This window comes from Sus scrofa, chromosome 1, assembly GCF_000003025.6.
Source record: "Sus scrofa isolate TJ Tabasco breed Duroc chromosome 1, Sscrofa11.1, whole genome shotgun sequence".
Classification (NCBI taxonomy): Eukaryota; Metazoa; Chordata; class Mammalia; order Artiodactyla; family Suidae; genus Sus; species Sus scrofa.
The window spans coordinates 162,895,101-162,910,986 of NC_010443.5; positions in this window are offsets into that span (position 1 = coordinate 162,895,101).

A 15,886-nucleotide genomic window follows, 5' to 3' on the forward strand; every position below is an offset into this window, starting at 1 on the left:
TTTTAACCTTGAAATTCCTCAAATGGAATATAAGATAACTTATTTGAATTCAATGTCAAGTTTGACAATAATGAAAGTACTAAAAATGGGGGAAGGTGCTAAAAATGGTGAAGGCAGGATAGAAATTATGAAAAAAAGGTGAGCAGGAAAGCCTATGAAATCAATAGTAATGGAGCAAAATAAAAAGGAATAAATTTACATTAGGTAAATAATTGATAAAATTTAGTCTGCTACTTATATATCATATCAGTACTACAAAATGCTTTCTTTAAAAAAAAACCATGTCACAATACTTTTATTTTTATTTTTAAAAATTTTTTATTATGTATTTATTTGTCTTTTTAAGGCCACACCTGTGGCACATGGAGGTTCCCAGGCTAAGGGTCAAATTGGAGCTGTAGCTGCCAGCCTACACGGCCACAGCAATGCCAGATCTGAGCTATGTCTTTGATCTACACCACAGCTCATAGCAATGCCAGATCCTTAACCCACTGAACAAGGCCAGAGATCGAACCCACAACCTCATGATTCCTAGTTGGATTAGTTTCCGCTGCACCACGACAGGAACTCCACAAAATGCTTGCTATGTAAACTTTTTTTTGAAGCAAAGAAAAGGTCTATCTATGTTCTTTTCAGTGTAATAAAGCATTGCATGACCTTTGAGTTGCTGTGAATTAGGTGGACTCTTGTGTTCTGTTTCAGAATCTTGCTGACATATTTATATTGTTCTTTGGGGAAATTGTGTTTTACATCCCAAATAAAATTCCAAATGAATTTTGAGTTATGTTTATAAGATGATTGCATTTTAAAAGGAGGGGGAGTTCCTGCTGTGGCACAGTGTGTTAACAATCTGACTGCAGAAGTTCGGGTCACTGTGAAGGCAGTGACCAGTTTGATCCCTGGCCCAGGACAGTGAGTTAAAGGATCTATAGGTCACAGCCATGGCTCATTCAATCCCTGGCCTGGGAACTTCTGTGTGCTACAGGTTCAGCCATGTAAATAAATAAATAAATAAATAAAGGAGGCTGTGATTCCTGCCAACACTCTGATTGGTATATCACATCTCATATGAAAAAATGAACTGTCCCTTCACAGAAGGGTTGAAATTCACTCCATACTTATAAATGTGTTCCTGATATAAAAGGCTAACAACCCCAGTGAAACTCTCACTTATGTATTAGAGAACTTTTCTCTCTAACTTTTGTGAATATCAAAGTTCCTCTAAATAACATATTTTTCATTTTTTTGCCCTTAGAAAAGCAATATAACATACTTTTTTCTTTTTCTTTTGATTTAATTATTGAAGAATTGTTGGTTTACAGCGTTGAAAACAAATACTTTTTTCAAAAAAGAGGAGACTGGAGTTTCCTTTCATGTGATTTTTTTGTGCGTGTCTTTTTTTTTTTTTTTTTTTTTTCTGCCGCATCCACAGCTTATGGAGGTTCCCAGGCTAGGGGTGGAATCGGAGCTGTAGCTTCCGGCGTACACCACAGCTACAGCCACAGCCACAGCCACATGGAATCCAAACTGCATCTGCAGCCTACACCACAGCTCACAGCAATGCTGGAACCTTAACCCACTGAGCGAGGCCAGGGATCAAAACTTCGTCCTCATGGATGCCAGTCAGATTTGTTTCTGCTGAGCCATGATGGGAACTGCTTTCATGTGATTTTTGAAAAATCGTTAGAGTTGAAAAAATTCCATTTGGCACTGGGAAATTTCATTTGATCCCTCCTCTCTCTAGCAATGCCACACACTTTGTTTGCAGTGTACTATATTTACCTTTGGCAGAAGAACCGTAGGAAGAGCAAGTGTCCTTTAGATGCAATTAGCCTCATAAATTTCAGCTTATTCTTTGCCACCTGTTATCGACAACACCTGCATAATAGACTGGCTATAACAAAAGAGGCATTCAGGGACAGAAAGCTACAGTTATACAGTTGAAAGTCAAGGTTGCACCTTTGGTGAGCCCACCAGAGAGGTGTGGATTTTTTTTTTCTTTTTCTAAATAGTAAATGCACATGATTCATGAACTTTAAATGAAATGCTTTACAGTGAAAACTTTTTTAGAAAAAATAATAAATTGAAATCATTTGGGAAGAAAACCACCTTTTTGTGGGGGGGTCCCTCATCTGTGCAATTTTCATCTCCAGGCCCTCACAGGTCACTAACTAGTTTGATCAGTTTCAGGTATACTCTTCCACAATTTCTTCAGGTAAATACATGTGCATATGACCTCATGTATACTTTAAGCCATGGCTCCCTTAAAGAACATGATATCTACTAGAATGATCTTTTCAGAATTTTTTCCTTTTGGTGGAGTTCCCATCTTGGCTCAGCAGAAATGAATCTGACTAGCATCCATAAGAACACAAGTTCCATCCTTGGCCTCGCTCCGTGGGTTGAAGATCTGGCGTTGCTGTGTAGGTCACAGACATGGCTTGGATCTGGCATTGCTCTGACTGTGGCATAGGCCAGCAGCTACACCTGATCCCGAGCCTGGGAACGTCCATACGCCACAAGTGCGCCCCCCCCAAAAAAAAAATTTCCTTTTGGTATAAGAAATGTTCATATGGTTTTAATTTTCTAATAAGAGTAGAGATAGCCCAGCCTAGTAATCAGTGCTGGGCGAGGCATCAGTAAATATTGCCATTAACTTAAACTATAACTCCTCTTTGTGCTTCAGCTGAGAAGGAGAATATGCGTCTGACTGTGCAGGTAAAACGGAAACATGGATGTGTCAGTGCTTTGAAATGTAAAAACTGCTGGGCAAAAAGAGGGTATTAATGATTACTTCATAAGGACCATAGCATTTTCTAATCTTCCTTTGGTAGTAAATGAGCAGCTATAAATTGTGCCTCAAAACTATTAACTAGATTTGCAAAGCAAGACTTTGTCAGATATAATCTTTATAGTAAATTCAACCCCAAAGTCTTTGATTACTTGTAAATGCCACAACTCTTAGCCAAAGTTTATTGAACTTCAGTAATGTGCTTTCTACCACTCATTGGGAGAGCTCTCTGGACCTCTAGAATGTCTGAAAAGGCAGTGGGTGACCAACCATAGAAGAGATTATGGGAAATTGCTAAGGAAGCAATGGAGGTCTGCCTTCTTTCTCTCAATATATCTAAGGACACTAGCATAACTGAACAGGATTTCACAGCACTGTTTTACATAAATATTAATTTATAGGTTACATTTTATAAACCTTGTCTAGTATCTTTGATATATCTAGTCTATTTTTTTGTTTGTTTGTTTTTTAGGGCTGCACCTGCAGCATATGGAGGTTCCCAGGCTAGGGGTCAAATCAGAGCTGTAGCCTCCAGCCACAGCCACAGCCACAGCAACGCGGGATCTGAGCCACATCTTCGACCTACACCACAGCTCACAGCAACACCAGATCCTTAACCCACTGGGCAAGGCCAGGCATCGAACCTGCAACCTCATGGTTCCTAGTCGGGTTCATTTCCACTGCGTCATAATGGGAACTCCCAATATATCTAGTCTATGGAAAGCATTTGCCACATTTGTTGTTTTATATATCCACCTTTATTATGTATATATAATATAAGTATATTACATAGTATATAGATATATTTTTCTAAACATTTAAAATGAAGTTCAGATATAAGCCCCTTTAATCCTAAAAGATTAAGTGCATTTATTTCCTAACAAGGACGTTCGTTTTTACATAATCATGATACAACTACCAAAATCAAAAGTTTAACATCAAAACAATACCGTTTTCATGTTTGTGAATCTTATTCAAATTTTACCAATTGTCTCCGAAATCAAGTGTCTCCAGAGTCACTCAATGCATTTAGTTCTCTTTAGAATGTAATGGTTCCTCTGCTTTTGTCTTTTGTCACACTATTGGCATTTTTGAGGAACACAGTCATTTTGTATGGTGTCTTCCACTTTTTGTCCATCTAATGCTTCTTCACAATTAAGTTCAGGTGTGTAAAAATGAGGGGAACATGTAGAACTGATATTGCGTCCTTTTTAGTCATTTTAATTTTAGTCCTCTTGGTATACTTCACTTTGCACTTTTCCCTTTTTTTTTTGGCCTTTTATTTGGAGTGGGTTGTGGGGCGGGGGTGCGGCCACAGATGCAGCATATGAAAGTTCCCAGGCTAGGGATCAAATCTGAGCTGTAGCTACCGGCCTAGGCCACAGCCAGAGCAACATCAGACCCAAGCCATGTCTGCAATCTACACCACAGCACATGGCAAAGCTGGATCCCCAACCCACTGAGTAGAGCCAGGATCGAATCTGCATCCTCATGGATACTAGTTGGGTTCATTACCACTGAGCCACAATGGGAACCCCCACATTGTACTTTTCAAAGGCAGTTCTCTTATGACTAATGAAGTTGTGCACATTCTAAGTTTCTTGGCTCTTTGGTTACCACCTTTTGCAAAGTGCATATTCCAATCTTCTGCCCATTTTTCCCCTTATTGTCTGTCTTTTTCTTATTGAATTGTAGACATTCTGCATATATTCCAAGTATTTCTTCCACTTTGTGGTTTGCATTTCACACTCTTAAGGAAATTTATTAATCTTCTTTATGTTTAATGCATTATGTTTCCTGCTTAAGTAGTCTTTTCCTATTATCTATATTACTACGTTATCTATAGGACTATATTACTCTCTACAAACGTGATTGTTTCACTTTGTACTTTTAATCTGTGATCAGCCTGTTATTAACTTTAACATACAGTGTGAGGTAAGGTCAAGTTACATTTCCTTTATATGAATGTCCAATTGCCCAGCACTTTTTAGTGAAAAGACCATTCCCTACTGCTCTGAAGTCTCCTCCTTATCATAAATCAATGTCTATATATGAAAGGGTCTATTTCTGGAGCCTCTAGTCTCCTCCACTAATTTGATTATTTATTGTCAGACCATTATTATACTTCCAAGTTTCTATAGGTTCATAATCAGTCTTGATAATTAGTAAAATATGCCCCCCTTATTCTTCAATAATACCTTGGCTAGTCTTAGTCCTTTGCACTTTTATGCAAAATTTAGAACTAGTTTAAGGTCCACCAAATAAAAAAAAGGAAAAAAACTTACTGGAGTTTTGACCAGAATTACACTGAATCTGTAGATCATTGGAGAAGAGTGACATTTTTACAATATTTATTATGTCAATCACTAACTTGATTTATCTCCCCATATATTTAGGTGTATTTGGGTATATGTGTATTTCTCTCAAAATATACTATAATTCCCTCTATAAAGAGAACATCGTTTGATAATTTGCACATCATTTGTTAATTACATTTCTGTATATTTGATTTTATGTTATTGGTATGTAAAAATGCAAGGGATTTTTTTTGGGGGGGGGGGTCACTCCTGTGGCATGTGGAAGTTCCTGGGCCAGGGATCAAACCTGTGCCACAGCAACAACCCAAGCCACTGCAGTGACAATGCTAAATCCTTAACCCACTGTACCACAAAAGAACCCTGCAAGTGAATTTTTCAATAGACATTGTATGCAACAAACGCTTAACTCACTTATTCTAGATATTTATTTTTATATTCCTTTAGGATTTATATACATGTATTCATGTAATCTTCAAATACTGTCAGTATTATTTCTTTTTTCTTAATTTTTTTTCATACTTTCCTATTCTTTATATCCTGAGTAGGACCTCCAGTATAATGTTGAATGCAGTTGGTCATGACAGTGTCCTCATGGCAGTCATGGAGGTATGCCTCTCAGCTATCTCTTTCAAAAGGAACTTGACTTGGGGAGTAAGTTGGCTCACAGCTTCTAACTACAGGTGCCTTCAGGATGTCCTTCAAGCTCATGCAGTTCCAGAGCAGCCTCAGAATGATCATGGCAGGGGTAGAAGGACTCACCTCATTTGCCCAGCCTGGGATTCCTCTATGGAAAATCTTTGACCCACAGCTCTGCATTGGGCTGTCAAGACATTTTCATATTCTTTCTTTCCCCTCTCCTCTCGCAAGTGTCAGATTCACATAGGGTTTTCTCTGCCCAATCCTTATTCCTCTCTTGTTCTTTCAACAGAATTGCCTCCCTTAAACAGTAGGTTTGTCCAACATGAAGCAAGCCAAATGCCAAGACATGGAGGTTTACAGCTAAGAAAGTGTACATTCACAAGGCAGCCAAGCAGGGAGTTAGGATAACAAGTCTCAGATCTGCTTCCCCAAAGGTGAGGGGGTTGAGATACTTTTGAATAAGCAGAGTGGTTTTAGGCTTAGAGGAAAGGTGAATGGAAGTAGGGAAAAAAGGTGAGGTATTGGTGTTTTGTGCAGGAGCATCTGGGTTACATGATTCTGCATATTCAAAATAGAGGCACTAATGTCCTGCTAAATTCAGGAACAAGACAAGGATGCCCACCTCAATGCTTCTATTTAACATAGAATTGGAAGTCTTAGCCACAGCAATCAGACAAGAAAAAGAAATAAAAGGTATCTAAATTGGAAGGGAAGAGGTAAAACTCACTATTCGTAGATGACATGATACCCTATATAGAGAACCCTAAAGTCTCCACCAAAAAAAATATTAGAACTACTAAATGAATTCAGCAAGATTGCAGGATATAAGATTATTATATAGAAATCTGCTGCATTTATATATGCTAATAATGAAATGTCAGATAATGTAAAAAAAATCCAATTTAAAATCACATAAAAAATTAAATGTCAGGGGTTCCCATGTGGCTCAGTGGGTTAAGGATCTGGCATTGTCACTGCTGTGGCTCTGCTTACTGCTGTGGCATGGGTTCATTCCCTGGCCTGGGAACTTCCACATGCTGCAAGTGCCAAAAAAGATTAAATACCTAGGAATAAACCTAAGGAAATGAAAGACTTAGACTCTGAAAACTATAAAACTTTGATAAAGGAAACTGAAGATAATTCAAAGAAATGAAAAGATATCCCATGCTCTTGGATTGAAAGAGTTAATATTATTAAATGGACATACTACCCAAAGCAATCTACAAATTTAATGCAGTCCCTATCAAGATGACCAGCACGTTTTTCACAGAACAATTTTTTCTTTAATTTTGTCTTTCCAGGGCTGTGCCTATGGCATATGGAAGTTCTCAGGCTAGGGGATAAATTGGAGCCATAACCACCAGCCTCTGCCACAGCCAACAGCAACACCAGTTCTGAGCCACATCTGCGACCTACACCAAAGCTCATGACAATGCCAGATGCTTAACCCACTGAACAAGGCCAGGGATCAAACCTGCATCATTATGGTTACTAGTCAGATTTGTTTCCACTGAGCCATGACAAGAACTCCCCATTTTTCACATAATTAGAACAAATAATCCTAAAATTTATATGGGACCACAAAAGACCCTGAATTGCCAAAGCCATCCTGAGGATAAAAAGAACAAAGCCAGAGGTATAACCCTCTTAGACTTTAGACTATACCACAAAGCTACAAAAATCAAAACAGCATGGTGTTGACATAAAAACAGACACAGAGATCAGAGAGCCCAGAAATAAACCCACGTGCATAATGTCAATTAGCCTATGACCAAAAAGACAAGAATATACAATTGAGAAAAGACAGTCTCTTCAATAAGTGGTGCTGGAAAAACTGAACAGGTCCATGTAAAACAATGCAATTAGAACACTCCCTGACACCATATACGAAAGTAAACTTAAAAAAAAAAAAAAAAGGTTAACTAAGGCATTCCTTTGAATTGGCACACTTTTAACCCACTTATTAACCTACTTACTGGCATAAGTAAGTGGGTTAAGGATCTGGCATTGTCACTGCTGTGGCTTGGGTTCAAACCCTGGCCCATGAACTTGCAAATGCCATAGGTATGGCCAAAATAAAATAAAATAAAGAGCATGAAGGCCTACATGTTTGGAATAAGGAAAGCTCATGAAAGTATATAAGTTCTTTATGAATCAATTCATAAGTTTAGCTTCTCTGGTTGTAAAAGGTAAACACTGGTCTTAGGTTAGCTTTGCATGTTTAGTAAAGGCAAAGAGGACAAGCTGAGGCAAGGCAGAGGAGTGGTGAGAGCTTAAGTCTGGGGTTCCAGAGAACATGAAAGAATGCACAGGTGAACAGCATAGAAAAGATAGTTCATTGTCACCAAGGTTACCTTAGGCCAATCACAATTTGGCAAAAGGAAATGGAGCTTCTGCATGCATGGGCATAGCTGAAAAAAAAAAGTTAAAGGAAATTGTTTAAAGTCCTAAATGTAAGGAATCCTCTTGTGATGCAGCAGGATAAGGATCCGGCCTTGTCACCGCAGTGGCTTGAGTTGCTGCCATGGCTTAGTGTCAATCCCTGGCCCAGGAACTTCCACATGCCGTGTGTATGGCCAAAAAAGAAAAACAATACAAAAAATGGGCAGAACACTTAGACACTTTTTCCAAAGAAGACATACAGATGACTAACAGGCACATGAAAATATGCTCAGTGTCTCTAATTATCAGAGAAATGCAAATCAAAACCACAATGAAGTATATCCTTACACCTGTCAGAATGGCTATTACCTACGAAAATACACCTATAAAGAAGAAAAGAATGTCTATTATGAAAAAGTCTACAAATAACAAATGTCAGAGAGGATGTGGAGAGAAGAGAATGTAGAACACTGCTGGTGGGAATGTACATTGGTGCAGTCACTGTGGAAAACAATCTGGAGGTTCCTCAAAAAATTAAACATTTAAAATTTTTTACCATGTGATCCAGCATCTCCAGTCTTGGATATATATCCAAAGGAAATGAAAACACTAATTTGAAAAGATACATGCACCCCAGTGCTCTTAGCAGCACTATTTAAACGACAGCCAAGATGTGGAAACAACCTAAGTGTCCATCAACAGACAACTGGATTAAGAAGATGTGATATGTGTGTGTGTGTGTGTGTGTGTGTGTATACAGACACATAAGTACACACAGTGGAATATTACTCAGCCATAAAAGGAATGAAATACTGCTATTTGTAGCAATGTGGATGCATCTAGAGAATATTATGTTTAGAGAAATAGGTCAGACAAAGACAAATACTGTATACTCTATTATATCACTTATATGTGGAATCTAAAAAATAAGACAAATTAATGTATATATAAAACAGAAACAGAATCAAAGACATAAAAAATATAGTTACCGATGGAGGGAGGGAGAAATTAGGGGTATGGGATTAATAGATACAAACTACTATATATAAAATAGATAAGCTGGAGTTCCCATTGTGGCTCAGCGGAAAGGAATCTGACTAGTATCTATGAGGACACAGGTTTGATCCCTGGCCTCGCTCAGTGGGTTAAGGATCTCGCGTTGCCGTGAACTATGATGCAGGTCGCAGACCCAGCTGGGATCCTGTGCGGCTGTGGCTGTGGCTGTGGCTCCGGTGTAGGCCAGAGGCTATAGCTCCAATTGGACCCCTAGCCTTCCCTCCTCCATATGCGTGGGTACAGCCCTAAAAAGATACACACACACACACACACAAATAGATAAGCAGCAAGGATATACTGTATAGCACAAGGAATTATACCCATTATCTTGTAATGACCTATAATGGAATATCATCTATGAAAATACTGAATTATTCTGCTATACACCTGAAACTAACACAATATTGTAAATCAACTATACTTAAATTTTTAAAAAGGATAAGAAACAAAATGGAGATGCTTAGCATGATCTGAGGGTGGAGTTTTCCTGTCCCTTGAGGTCACCAGGCCATTCATGGGACATCTGTCCAGGCCTAGTTTTATGGTCGTGTTCAGTGTCCCAATCAGCCCCAGCCTACTCACACTGGGCAGGAGCTGGCTCCAAGTTCCTGTAAAAAACTAGGAAGATATGCAATTAAAGAGAGGAAAAAATAAAGAAGAAAATAATTAATATTGGGTTAATCAGAAGGCAGTTTACAAGCAGAGGGGTTTTAACAAACTGTTCCCTTACCTGTGGTTCTATAAGACAAGCTCAAGAATTTCTATTAGTTATCAGCTTTTGTGAACTCTGTGGGGCATGGCTTAACTACAAAACCAAAAATATTTACCATCTGGCCAGAAGAGTACATAAAACAAAAATGTATGCTTTCAACTAGAGGTTGTTTTAAACCATACATATAAATTTTATACACTTTTCTGTATGGGTGGTATATTTCACTTTTTTACAAAAGAGGAAAAAAAGAAAAGAAAAATGCATGACATTAACTTCTAATCTGGTTCATATTTACCCATTGATTTTTATAATCTTTGTTGTAAAGACCCACTCCAAGAATCTGATTCAAGGATTATTTGATGTAATTAATGAAACCCACTCATTCTGGTTCTTATAAAGGGAGATTTATTATAAAGATAAGAGGCCCCAAGGAACCCAGTTGAGTTTCAGGACTGGGAATAACAACCTCAGGCAGTTTCTCTCCGTCTCTCCTCTTTTTCCCCCCCTCACCACCCCTTCCCTGCAGTGTCTCATCTTTGCTGCCTCCCCAAATTGTAGTTTAACCCCAGCTCTTGATGGCCTTCTAGTCTGGTTCTTCACAGATAATTTGCTCATTCTTTATGCCCAAATTCTGGAGAGAGGATCTTCTTGTCCCAACTCCAAATTTCTAGAAGAGATTAAATAATACCCCAATTCAGGTTACATTCACCTGGGTCCAGTTTGTAGTAACATGGCAGGTGGGGGTAGCTCTGTCAGCCTGTGGGAAGGGAAGCAGGGTAGCATTTCTTTTTTTTTTTTTGTCTTTTTAGGGCCATGCCCTCAGCATGTGGAGGTTCCCAGGCTAGGGTCAAATACGGAGCTGTAGCCACCAGCCTATGCCACAGCCACAGCAACGTGGGATCCGAGCCTTGCCTTCCACCTACACCACAGTTCATGGCAACACCTGATCCTTAACCCACTGAGTGAGGCCAGGGATCAAACCTGCAACCTCATGGTTCCTAGTCGGATTTGTTAACCACTGAGCCACAATGGGAGCTCCGGGAAGCAGGGGAGAATTTCTTTCTTTCTTTTTCTCTTTCTTTCTTTCTTTCTTTCTTTCTTTCTTTCTTTCTTCCTTCCTTCCTTCCTTCCTTCCTTCCTTTTCTCTCTTTCTTTCTTTCTTTCTTTTTTCCTTTCTTTCTTTCTTTCTTCAGCAGTGACCAAAGCCAGAGTGGTGACAATGCCAGTTCCTTAACCTCTAGACCACCAGGGAAGTCCAGAGAAGCATTTCCAAAGAGGGATTGTGGATGAGGAGCAATGATTTCACATATCCAACAAAATAAGAAAGGAACAAAGGATGGGCACTGTTTAGGGAGCAATAAACAGGTAGGAGATGAGTGACAGGTGTTGAAAGATATTTCAGGATCCCTTGAAAGTATGCACAGGGATTCATTTGCACCCTGTATTGAAAGAATAAACAAATTCTTTCAAGCCCTTGAACTAGAAAGCGAACTTGGGGACAGAACAGATGAAAATGGTGAAATCACTGGGCGAGATGAGAAGAGAAGGCAAATGTTAACAACGGCATTGAAGAAAAGCCTTTGCAGAAGATTGATTTGCAAATGAGCATATGAGAGTGTACACACTTAAATAATTGTTTACATCGAGATACTAGTCCTGGAAGGTCTGCATTTATGATTAACATGCTGAAAATGAGAACGTATTGAACACTTGCTATAGATGTGTGCTGGGTTCTTTACATATGTAAAACAGAAGTCAGCTAAAAGATCTTGTACTTTGAGATGCAAATAAAATTAGCTGGGACTCTATTCCACTTGAGGTGGGGCAGATGTGGCCCAGTTTTCCCAACTCTCGCTGCTTAATTGATTCCTTTCCTGACCCCACCATGACTCCCAGGTGAGGAGATAAGTAACAATCAGTAAATTGGGGTTGGAATATACTTTGTAGGCCACAAACTTGATTTTCATTTCCCTCCATTTGATATTTGCTGCAGTGGACGTCACTTTGGACACATTTTAAATTGCAGCATCCATGTCCAGAAGTGAAATGCCCCCATTAAAAGATGTGAATAATCTTAAAAGCTTTGGACATAAAAATTGCCAACTGATCTTCAAAAAGTTGTAGCAAGTCACACTGTTCCCAGCAAGGCAGAGGTTTCCTGTTCCTCAGCATCCTAGCTGGTATTTCTCTATTTCTCTAAGTTGAAAAGTGAAAAATTCTACCTCATTGTTTTAATTTGTGCTGAATTACTTTCTTAGGGGGGGCGTGCTCACAGCATGTGGAAGATCCCCAGCCAGCGATTGAATCCAAGCCACAACAGCAACCCAAGCTACTGCAGTGACAATGCCAGATCCCTAACCCACTGAGCCACAGTGGGAACCCCTGTGCTGAATTACTTTTGATGACCAATGTGGATGGATGGATAGATCAATTCTAAACTATAAAAGATGAAAAATCTCCATAACTGAGATCAGTCAAAAAATAAATAAAAATAAAACCCCAAAGGAGTTTCAACACTGCTGTGAGCAATAACAGCATTACTGGAATAACAATGTTCAAGAACCATTTTTTAAGATAAATACTTCTCACGTCTACATTTTAAGAAAGGGAGAAAACATATATATTCTCTGGATTAGTATGAGTTTAAATAAGAAAATACATGCAAAGCAAACTGGCACCTAGTAGGAGATCAGCATAGTACTGTGTGCTTTTAAAAAGTCACGTTATTTTAGCGAGTTCCCGTTGTGGTGCTGAGGAAATTAATCCGACTAAGAACCATGAGGTTTGCAGGTTCCATCCCTGGCCTTGCTCAGTGGGTTAAGGATCCGGCGTTGCCGTGAGCTGTGGTGTAGGTCGAAGATGTGGCTCAGATCATGCGTGGCTGGGGCTGTGGTGTCAATTGGTAGCTATAGCTCCGATTCGACCCCTACCTAGGCTGGGAACCTCTATATATGTGGATGGGGTCCTAAAAAAAAAAAAGTTATATAAATAAAACCATACAATAGATAACCTTTGGGACTGGCTTTTTTCCCTTGCGCTCCATCCAAGTTTTGTGTGTGAGAAGTTCATTCCTTGTTATTGCTGGGTAGTGTTCCATGACATGGATGTACCATAGGTTGCTTAACCAAGTCACCTGTTGAAGGACAGCTGGGTTGTTTCCAGAATGGAGCTATTGTGAATAAAGCTACTATCAACATTTGTGTACAAGGTTTTACATTAAATTTTTTAGTTCTTGGGATAAATGCCCAAGAGTGCAACTGCTGAGTCATATGGTAAGTGCTTCTTCAGTTTTTTAAGAAACTGAGAAACTATTTTCCAGAGGGGCTGCACCATTTTATATTACCACCAGAAAGGTATGAGAGATCCAGGGATTCCATATCCTTACCAGCGTTTTGTGTTCTTACTATTTTTTTATTTTAGCCATTCTGATAAGGTGCGTTATGATATCTCACTATGGTTTTAATTTGCATTTCCATCATTGCACATTTCTTTGTGTGCTTTAATTGTCATCTGCATATGCTTTGCAATGAAATATGTTAATTTTCCTTGCTTTTTTAAAAATTGAGACGTAGTCAATTTACAATATTATATTAGTTTCAAGTATACAGCATAGTGATTCAGTATTTTTATAGTTTATACTCCATTTAAAGTTATTATAAAATATTAATTAGCAGGAGTTCCCTAGTGGTCTAGTGGTTAGGTGCTTTCACTGCTGCAGTCTTGGTTCAATCGCTGGTATGAGAACTGAGGTCCCACATCAAGCTGCTGCACGCCACGGCCAAAAAATATGTACATGTTGGCTATATTCCCTGTGATATACAATATATCCTTGTAGCTTATTTTATACATAGTAGTTTGTACCTCAAGGTACACACACAAAAAAAAAAGGTACCACCCTCCAAAAAAAATTCTAGACCACAAAGAAATGTTGTACTTGTAGGATAGGGGAGCAAGGAAGGGATACTTGAGTTTCAAGATCCAAACTCTTTGAGGGGTCCTCACTCCTTTTCCTCTGTTTAGGGATAATTATTTCTTTTATTTTTAAAAGGCTTTTTCATATGGAGTTTTATAATCCTTCTATTTTTTACTCTACTTAATCAGATCCAAAGAATGGGATGCCTCCAATTTTTAGTTACCATTTATTGAATGATTTCCACGTTTGGGGCACTGTACTAAGCATTCTATATGTATTAACTCATTGAATGTTCAGAATTCTATGAAATAACAAAGTAGCTACCACTGTAGCACTTATACAGTATTGACTATTGCCAAGTACATCAGTTACATGTGTATACATACTATACATATATACTTTGCACATGCATGTATATCCTGTACCACCACCCTACAAATTAGTACTATTATTACCATTCTCATTTTATAGATGAGAAATCTGAAAAATAGAAGTGTCAGCTGGGTGGCGACAGAGCCGGGGGGTAGAAATTAAGTGAATTGCTACCGGTCAATGATTTAATCAAATATGCCTATGCAATGGAGCCTCCATAAAACCACTAGCTTGCTCATGTTGTAAACCACTGTAGTCTATTGCCTCTGTGGTACTATCCACATCCTATTCTACAGATGAGGAAACGGAGATGTGGAAAGGCTATGGAAGTTCACCATTGTCACCTGGCAAGTTCATAGAGGAGGTCCACATTCAAATCCAGGTGTCTTTGATTCCAAAGCCGACACTATTATCACATTATACTATCTTTCTCAATATCTTCTAGAACCTTCTCCTCTCATGCACAGTACCAACACTTTCCTTCATAGATACTTACACTTTCAATCATTATTAACTTTACAAAGTTCCATATGCTCTCCTTTAGTGTATCTAAAATACTCTGTGGACTGCAGCAGCTTGGGTTGCTATGGAGGTGCAGGTGTGATCCTGGCACAGGGCAGTGGGTTAAAGGATCCAGTGTTGCTGCAGCTGCAGCGTAGGTCACAGCTGTGGCTCAGATTCAGTCCATGGTGCAGGAACTTCTATATGCTGCTGGCATGACAAAAAAATTTAAATAAATAATTTAAAAAATGAAACACCTCATACCATGTCTGGATATGGTATATATATATGTATATATATGTGTGTGTGTGTACACATACATGTATATATACCCATATATATGGAGAGAGAGAGAACCTCTCTAAAATTGTTGTTATAATACTATAAAGTGGGAAATATTATTACCCAGATTGTGGATGGATTCAACATATGTTCCTAGTATGTGCCAGGTGTTGTTCTGGGCCCTGGGGATGGAACAGGGAACAACCAGACAAAAATCCCTGCCCTCATGGAGTTTACATTTGGTTAGGGGGCACAGACAGTAGACTGGTTTTACAAATGCAGAATGACAGATGGGGATGAGAGCTAATAAAATAGGAACTAGGGTAGGGAGTGTGGAAGGGTGGGAGGCAACAGCTGTCATGTCGAGCACGGTAGTCCAGGGGACCTGCACAGAGACATCCCATTTGAACCTGAAGGGAGAGGCGGGGGGGTGAGAGAGGTGAACTGACTTGCCCATGACCCTCGCCATCAGCTAACCCCTAACCCTGTGCTCCCTCCCTGATTCTAGCACTTGTTTTATTGTCATAAAATCAGGAGATATCAGAGACAGAAGTGACTCTTGAGAGGTGGCCATAAGTTTCACATTATGTCTGGGACAAAGAAGAGCCTAAGCATATTAAATGAAAAATGGAATTTTTGTAGCAACTCAGTGACTCTTGATGGCTTCCTAGATTGTGGTGTTAAGCAGGATTCAAAGGTTAAGTCTGGGTTCAGAGCAAAGTGATGTTTGCCCAATTTTAGGAGGAGGAAATGTGACATTAGACAACCAACCACCTGTCCCTTAGCCAGTGAGACCCTCTCATTACACAGATGAGGAAACACAAGCTGCTGGAGTGGAAAAGAATGAGCAGCTGGATTTTTTAATGGTCACCAACATGGAACATTTATGCCTTAACTATTTTCATGATTGAGTTCATTGA